The sequence below is a fragment of the Nelusetta ayraudi genome, unplaced genomic scaffold (assembly GCF_046127955.1).
Source record: "Nelusetta ayraudi isolate G7.1 ecotype Tasmania unplaced genomic scaffold, CSIRO-AGI_Nayr_v1 ptg000135l, whole genome shotgun sequence".
NCBI classification, from domain to species: domain Eukaryota; kingdom Metazoa; phylum Chordata; class Actinopteri; order Tetraodontiformes; family Monacanthidae; genus Nelusetta; species Nelusetta ayraudi.
Window position 1 is genome coordinate 20,945,581 of NW_027466185.1, and position 9,420 is coordinate 20,955,000.

General features: G+C 44.7%; 1 protein-coding gene across 5 annotated transcripts in view; it reads right to left on the reverse strand.

The window, feature by feature from the left end:
• slc66a2 (solute carrier family 66 member 2) overlaps positions 1 to 9,420 on the reverse strand; it is a 56,710-nt gene that overhangs the window by 31,691 nt on the left and 15,599 nt on the right. The gene's annotated exons all lie outside the window — the stretch shown is intronic.

Genomic DNA, 9,420 nt, shown 5'->3' on the forward strand with positions numbered 1-9,420 from the left:
CCAGGGTGGGATTTTCCATTTAAATAAAGGACTTCTTGTTTTGGAAGGCGTTAAAGTAAAAGTGACCTTGCGGTCTGAGAAGCCAGAGAGACTTGGAGCACCAGCTTTGTCTTCCTCGTTGACACTGTGCGCTCACTCAATCAGGAAATGTGAGGATAGCATTTTACAATCAAACAAAGAAGGCGAAGACACAGTTTGTGATAAGAACAGGGAAAGGTTGGGGATTCGTCCATCTAAAGACCACGAAAAGGTCTCGCTGAAGGCACTTCTTGCTGTGCTCATCTGCAGTTTTGCCTGACTTCTTTTTTTAATTGCTTGTGGTAGGGGGAGCATTGCAGGCACTTGCTGCCAAAGAAAAGACTGAGCCAGCACAGCGTCTCTGAGGCGGACGCGCTCGCACAAGAAGCCTTCAGATGTGCTCCCTGAAGCAACCTGCCCACGACAAAACGAGCGCGCGCCGAGGCATTCCTTTCGGTCGAGCGGGTCGGTTCGGTCGCTCGGCACTTCTTTGAGCGAGCTCGGCGACAAGAGAGATTCCTTCTGTGTGTGTCCCTGAGTTTAACAGATGTCATGGGTTGCTTTTCTCCCCAGATATTATCAGACCACGCTGCGATGTTTGCAGCCGTCTTCCATGGTTTGCTCTTCAGCTCGGATCAAAGGCGCAGAAACATAGACAACTGAAAAAGGCAGACTGTTTTTCTGTTGTTTTGTTGGTGTGTGGTCATGTTGCAAAGGAGTAAAAAAAAAAAAAAATCCAAAATAAAATGATGGCTGCAACGATGTTGCAAGGGTGCAACTGCTGTGGGCAATTTTCTAATTTGTGGTGGCTGGTATTAAAACACAAAACAAACAACTAAACAAACAAAACTGCATATAATGATTTTTTTTTTTGGCGGTGTAGCTAAACTCAGGATCAACTTCCTCACCATTTCGGCCCGGCGTACCCCTTCTAGACAACAGACACGTGATTCTAGCAACGGCTCGCAAACTGTTGACAGCGTGAGTCATGAGCGAAAAAACTATTACGATGTAATACAATTACTAGGTAAGATTACTTAAAACACTTCAGTTACACGTTAATGATGAGGGTATAAGGTCCACCAGAGACGCTCAGGCATCCTTTGTGTGGGCACTGCACAAGATTTTAAGTCTGATAATCGTCCAACTGAGGACAGTTAACACAGCGCTCTAATAATTCCCAGCACTTATGTTTCGATTCTTAAGGAGGGCCTTTTGAGAGGAGCGGAGGCTGTTAAATTAGCATAACACCGCTAATGGTTGTGACTCCAGATCTCAGTCACATGTGGGTGTTTTGCCTTTGTTAGCGCCTCCCTTTGAACTAATGGCTTGCTTCACTAGGGCACAGTGAGCTGACTTTTTGGTCGCAACGCAACAAATGAATGGGCGGATGTAATGATCATCCACGTTTATATGGTTGAGTTATCCAAATGAAGTGCAACTCTCCAAATCCATATTCAATCATTCCTTTTCAACGATGGTTATCATGCTAGAGGCTTCTTGAGGCCAAGGCAAGTGGACTAGTTGTCAGTTTATCACGGGGCCAACGCAAAGAGACGAGCAACCATCCACACCCATGTGCAATTTGAAATTGCCAATTAACTTGGAGTGAATGTTTTAAGACTGTGGAAGGGAACCGTCGTACCTGGAGAGAGCTCGGCCCGGGGAAAACAGGCACACTCTGAAGAGAGCACAATCCTTTCCCTGTGAGTCGACAGTACCCATCACTGCGAGACTGTTTTGCTACAAATCCACCTTGCAAAGCTTCAATCGACAGCACCCAGGTATTTCACAACTTTCACTTGTGGTGAAACAAGGAGAGAACTGCTGCAAGATGCCTTGAAAACCACCGAAGAAGACAAAGAGGACTGCGAGCGTGGAGCGAAGAATTTGGTGGATGATGTAATAATGGCAGGGCTATAAGATCCAGATGATGTTTGACGTTAGGATAGCACCGACAGATTTTCTGGCTGAGAAAGATATTCTCAGAATGGGCAGCAAAAAAAAAACAACTGGTTTTGTATGGTAAGAACGTTCCTCCAATCATGTTTCAATGAGAGAAGCCGCTGCTCTGCGTGGATTTTTACCGAGTGGATATACAGTATGAATTAAATCCAAAGAGTTCAGGCAGCGTTCCGTTTAAATTTCGCACTTGTCCATGGTCGGAACGATGACCCAGAACTTTAACTGCGACGGCATCACTACCAGCGGTTCACAGTCAGGCATTCCATCCATCACATCCTGATTGACTTTTTCACATGTTTCAACCTCCCACCGATTACCTGATGGAGCGCCGCTGAAGCCGGTTGAGTCTTCATGGGAGCTCTCCTTCTTTTACAGATGGAGGGGAATTGAAGCCTCTCACACTCCGGTAGGGCAGATCGTAACCTCAACATGTTGTTTTCCATGACGTCACCTTTCCCTTCACCTCCTTTCATTTCTAGGGACAATCTGTGCAAACCTCGCCGTTTCCACCATCATTTCTTTTCCAGCAGTGTCGATGCTTTTTCTTTTTTCCCTCGCTCCCATTTTCATATTCTTTTTTCATAAGCCCACTCTCTAGGCCACTTCTCTCCTCCTACTCCTCCTCCACAGTCAGCTTCCCACCTACTTCCATCAGCGCCTTCTCTCTACCTGTACCTCGTCTTTGCACACCGCCCTCGCGTTCTGCTTTCTCAGTCAGGAGCTCGCTGCTTCTGTCTGAGGAGACCCTCCCCTCCACAGTGCCCCGGCTCCATCCTCCCATCCAGCTCCTGAGCAGCTCACCGCTGGAGTTATGACAATCTGAGGCTGCAGGTAATGATGAGAATTTGTGTTTTGTCAGCCTCCACATCGGTCGCCTAACAAGGGGCACAAAGAAGCACTGTGTGAACACGTCTGGATTCTGGATTTTGAAGTCTCGGATTTTTCACACCTGTGTTTTACTGAGAGTGGCAGAGAGGGACCAGGCCTCCTAACTAGAAGCTGGGTGAATCACCAGGCCCTTGTTTTTGTAACTTGCATCGCTTTCTGGTTTGGGGTTGAATTCAAGTAAAACAACGTCACTGGCCTCCATGAAAGGTGATGGAAGGACGGGACGCTGATACCGCGACACAAGCCATCACATTCAAGACCGGACCTACGAAATGAAGTTGATTCCAGATTGTTGGTTTCTGACTTCGCCCCCATTATTTTTGACGTGGAAACCCGACACCGGAAGTAGCCAGACACGCCTAACAGCACGGTGGCACTTCTGCGCCACCTCTTCTATTTCAAGTGCAGCCAATTGCGACCAGAGAAGTTTTTTTTTCTCCCTTGAGCGGTTATGAGTCGGAAAACAAATTGTTGTTTTCTTTTTGGCTTGAGTGTAATTTGAGGTGTTGAGATGATATTTTTCAAAACAACTGAAAAACAAGCTGTTATATGTAATCAAGATTATATGGATATATGTAAATTTATTAGCAGCAAAAACAAAATAATACAGAATAGTTGCACAACTTTTTTTTTTTTGGGGGGGGGGCATTAATACGGAAAAGCTGGATCGTAAAGGGTTATTCTAATATAGTCTTATGTTTTGCTGGGATTCAAAGTTTCTGTGCTTTGGCTCAAACTTGTTTCACCGACATCGAGTATTGACGTTTGAGGCTGTAAGTGGAAAGTCATTTTGAGGGGCAACATTTGGAAGTAACAACTAATTTGATATTTTTCTTTGTTCTGAAATATCATTTTGCACTTCTTTGTGCTTCGTGTATCAATAACTACTGCGAATTATCTTCACTCAATTATGTTTGTATTGGTTTTAATCAAAACAAACTGCAAGTGCTTTCACTTGGGGGAAAAAAACAACAACAGTCAGACTCACACACCATCTTTAGAATTTTCCCGTATTGGATGTTGAATGATTTATGTCTATCTCCATGGGATTAAGAAGGGGGAGCCCGCCGAGTGCTAAGAGGCAGACAGATGATTTTGGAGCTTTCTGGCTGTGTTGAGCTGGAGCTGCTCTGTTCACAGCTGCGCAACACAAAGCAGCGCCTCTCACCAGCACACTGGGGTGACAGCCTGCCACAATCAGCAGTCGGTATAGAACTGTCCCAGCATGTGTGCGAGTGTGTTGCGACTGTGGGTTTTTGTGTGTGTGTGTGTGTGTGTGTGTGTGTGTGTGTGTGTGTGTGTGTGGCGTCCAGCAGGCTAAATAAGGCCCTGGCACTTTCATCTGGTGTACTGGGACGCAGCTCAGCCTTATAAGGCTGCTGTTGTCCATGTGGATGTCCAAGCTTCCTGTCCTCCCTGTTTAGTGTTTGTCTGCGTCCGTGTCTGTATAATTCAAGGTTGTTTTTTTTTTTTTTGGGGGTTTTATGGCAAGCTGGTCAGTATCAGCATGTAACATTGCCTCCGCTCCCCAGACGGTCTAATAATAGCAGCAGACTGAAAACTATTTACTTCAAACCCCCTTTCATCTGCCATGGACATGCTGACACAATGCAGAGCCTTAAAAAAAAAAAAAAAAAAAAGAAAGAAAGAACTCACACACACACACACACACACACACACAGACATGCATGCACAGAGACATGCATGCACACGCACACTTTTCTCATTTTAGTTTCAACAATTTAAAAAACATTTATTGCAAATGACAAAGTGAGTTATAATGACAGTAATGTTTCTAATATATATTCGTACTTTTATTGTATGTCAATATAAGACTTTTTTTTTTTTAATTTAGCAGGTGATATTTTTCAATTGAAAATTTTTTGATGGTTTTGCTACTCGCTCATCCATCCTCAAATTATTCCAACCTGAATGATGAGCCACTCTTAATATTAGCAAACAGATCAGATGAGCGACCGTGAGCTTACCAACAACAACTTTGGATGCCGCAGAAGTGGCAGTTTCACTTCAGGGCATGGCACCTTTCCGTGGTGGGAAACTGCACCGTGGTTTGCCACAGGTGTCCTTTTGAAAACTCTGTCCATTTGTCCCTTTTCTATCATCGCTTACCCTGCACTCAGGGTCGGCGAGGTGGTGCTGGAAGCCATCATAGCTCTCCCAATAGAGAGACCAACAATGACACACACACACACACACACACACACACACACACACACACACACACACACACACACACACACACACACACACACACACACACACACACACACACACACACACAGAGAGCTACAGGGGCGATTTAGGGTTGCTGAGCGAGGAGGCCGGAAACCCCCGCAGGGAACCAGCCAGGGCAGAAACACAAGCAACTCCACAGAGAAATGCCTCAGTCGGAATCGACTCTCGCCACTTTCTCGCTGCGAGGCGACAGCGCTAACCAGTAGATCACTGTGCCGCTCTGGAAACTTGGTTCAATTACTAATTGAATCAGCTTGCAATTGGGGAAAAAAACAATCTGATTCATCTATCTTGAATGGCACTATCAATATCCAAGTTTTTTTGTTTTTTTTTTTACTCACAAAGTAATATATACATTTTATGTGCTCTTTAAATGTAAAAATTTGGCATAAATTTAAACAGATTTGGGAACGTGTCGTCTGGTGGGTCAGGTTCAATGGAACAGGAACTCCTCAAACTAACTTTGATCAGATAAAAACAGATAGAAAAAAGTAAGCCGGCTGTTATCTACCTACTGTTCTATGTTGTCGATGCGCTTTTAACACAAGAATCGCCTTTCAGAATTTGTTGGAGTATGATTCTTTGATTCTTTCCACATGGAGGAGTGCATCGCCTGCACACGCACAATGTACACAGTATACGGACAGATGTGAGTAGCCGATATTGGCTCTCGGAGACCTGGCATCAAACAGCATCAGCGAGTGCGCAGCTCGGCAAACGCCGTCGGGTTGGCCTCGTCAGCCTCCCCCGAACTCCATCCACGTTTCATTATTAGAAGCTGCGAACTTGTGAGGCTGCAGCGGCTCTGTGTGAACCAATATGATTCACTCTCCGAGCAACTTCTTTTGCCCGCCCCCCTCCCCCATCCCCACGCCTCGCCCACTGAGAAGGTCGCATGAGGTTGTCGGAGCTCTCTGCTGTTGCGCTCCAACACGCAACAGCCAGTCTAGTAGCACATCACCAAATTGCGCCACAGGGTGGCGCCTCCTGGTGATCTACCATTTTGTGCCCCGGGATCCAAGATGGCGACCCATTCATTGCAATGTAGTTGCTAACCCAGAGCACATGAAGAAAACGTTTTTGACTTCCGCGCTTTAGAGCCCATAGAGCGTGTAGCACACCATGTCGCTGTAGCTCCCATGACGCATCAGGACGCATCAGCTAATCAGAATGAGCAGAGACACAGCACGTACAATGTGCAAGACTAGAAGACCAGGACTGTAAAATATACAATAGAAAGATTTATTATGAACAGGGCAAAGGTCGCCCGGTCAGCCGTTTTACAGGCATTTATTTTTGTACTGTGGTCTATAGGGAAAATGTTTTGGACCCATGGGACTTTTTCTGCTGCAGTACCTCAAGTGGCCACTAGAAAATAAATTGGCCCGCCGCCATTTCGCCACTCCAGTATCCAGTTGTTATACCACATCCATAGTTATAGCCGTGCTGGATGTTCAAACGGTTCAATTCCGGTAACATTGACGAAAGATGAAGTCAACCGTGACGACGGGTCGGTGTAGGCCAATATGCGCTTGTATGCTCAAAGTTGTAAGAATCGCATCGTACAGATGCTGGCTTTGTAAGGTCGAGTCTTCAGTCTGATCAGAAATACACGGCTGTGTGGAAATTTCTAACCAACCGTCTATCGCCTTACTGGCGCTAACCCGTCAACCAGCTGCTTTACGCAACCACGTGCGTACTGGCCTCCTCCATGCCATCGTCACATGTTGTAGCTCGCTTTGCTAATGTAACAAGCGCCGGCTGCCCCATCACCCTTTTTTGCGTGTTTGCAAGAGACGCTGCTGTCGTTTTCGCTCCGTTTGACTACTCGACTCTCGCCCTGCAAAAGCATGCACTTGCTTGCTCAGCCGCTAAAAAAACCCCTCGGACGCAAAGCTCGGCGCTGAGAAGAAACCTTGCGACCTCTGCGCCGAGTCTTTAAATAATGCGAGACTTTGCAACGCGACAATTTTTGCGGCGCTTTCAAAACATCTCGCCTTTGTGGGAGTGAGGTTCTTAATCACAGCGCTCAGCAATGTGTGCGCGCGCACACACACACACACAGACGGGCCTTGAATGAAGTGGCGAGGTGAAGTAACCTAGCAACAGGCTGCCAGACTCAACAGGTTCTGCAGGGAGGACGGACAGAAACAATACTCAGCACTGGAAATGACAATGTCCTCTTGCCTTCTGTGTCGGCTTTGTCGGCACCATTGGACGGCTGCTAAGACAAAAGGACTTGTCAAGATGGGATGACAGGAGGCGTCCCGCTTCTTGTCGTCTGGCTTTTACTTTAATTTGTCAATAAAAAAAAAAATTAAAAAAAGGAATCGCTTGCTTTTTCATCGCATGGGTTTTGGTTTTTTTTGTACATTCTTTGGCAGCTTTCTCAAACTGCCGCAACACTGAATGTGTTTATCGCTGAATTTCAATGACAAGAATTACATGGGCGAATAATTCTGGCAGTCATTTCTTCATCAGACATAAAACATTTTTTTTCTTTTTTTTTTTTTTTTTACATAAAGTACAGTAATTTATCAAAAATTCCAATTTTTTTTCCTGCAAATATACCAAACAAATAACAACTAGGGTGCACAATGTTACGCATATGTGAATTCTGCAGATGCCATTCTGTTATTATCTTTTTACTTGCAGTGTTCAGGGGAAAACAAGTAGTCCTCAGCAGACATTCAGCTAGCACTCGGGTCTGGCAGCAGCCTTCCTAGTGTGTGAAGCTAAATCAGTTTTTTTTTTTTAAGGGCGAGTCTTACAAAATCTTCATCAATCTTGAAAAGGTAAATACAGATATTTGTATATAATTTGTATATAATATACTTATATACAAGATACACTGCAACCACAAGAAAACTGTTGCTGATGGTGTTATGTAAATGTATACATATATATTGTATAGTTTTGGTTTACAGTGCTGTTTGTTATTTTTCCTGTCTGCTATGTGTCCTCTTAGGCACTAGATGGCGCAGTCGATCCTGTGTTCCCTTTTTGACTTGTTTTCAGGTGCTGAAGGGTGATTGGCTGGTGCCACTATTCAAGGAGGAGGACCTCAACACCTCGCTCTCTCTTTGTTCTTCTCCAAGCTCCCAACCAGAGGCCATGTGCAGCGGCAGCCGCCAACCCAGTATTCTTTGTTAGGTCACCAACTCAGTCTTGTTGTAATATACTTGAGTTTTCTTTTAGAGTCCACTTAGCCAGTAGGGGAGGGAAGCCATTTTTGTTGCGACATTTTCTCTTGTGTTTCAGTTAAGGAGGTTAGTTTGACTATGATTTATTTAATTATTATTTTCTTCATCGAGGTAAGATCTCTAACAGAGCCATTTTGTTTGTTGTTGTGGCCATGCCCTCCCTGACGCCAATGCTATGGTGGTCATTTTCAATAAAATCCATCCTGTGGACAAAGCACATGGTCTAATTTGAGAGCTGGGAGAAGGGGGGAAGAGCTATTATGTTATGTCCTGGTTGGGACATAACAATAGACTATAAAATGCATTCTATATTTTTAACCACTGGTACGGACAAACCTGATTTTTTTCCTCCCTTGTTGCTGAAATAAATTCTTGCGAATCATCGACAAAGATAATTGCATCAGAATGGTAATAGACAAGATGAAGGAACTAGCCCTGAATCTGGCAAACCACTAGTAGTTGGCACATTTCCTAAATTACTTTGATTCACTTTGATTTAATTATGAATTCAAACCACAAGTGGATTTTCCACCGGGAAAACCATGTAGTTCTGTCCATTATTCATATTTTGGAAGAGAAAATACGTGGTTATTACAGCATTTATGTGTTATGCCGTCAGCAATGCTAAGGCTAGCTAACGCTTCCTATTATTTTGTGTTTTTTTTGCCTTTTTCTGTGGTGTTTAAGTCAAAAATAAAAGCATGATTTTAAAAACTCAAAGGAAACAACAAACAAATAAACTGCTAAGACAATAGCGGTCCTGCTTTTCTCAGAACCAAAGCAACAATGGCTTATACTGAGCCAGATTTAAAAAGACCAGAGCTCGGCAGGACGGATGTGACCTCGACGACTGAAGCTGATCACAATGAAAACGGTAGAGAAGAACAACGAGGGACGGTGGACACAAAGTCAGTAGTAAAACACAAGACACACAAAAAAAGAGAAGAGTGAGGAGCGAATAAGACTGGGGAGAGCAAACGAGGGTGAATCTCAGTGTGGGAGCTGTCATGGCCGGTTAGGGGGACAGGCAGGCCGCCCTGCTGGAGCTGTGTTATCTGCCGGCTGCAGAAAGCCGAGCAGCAGAAAAGGG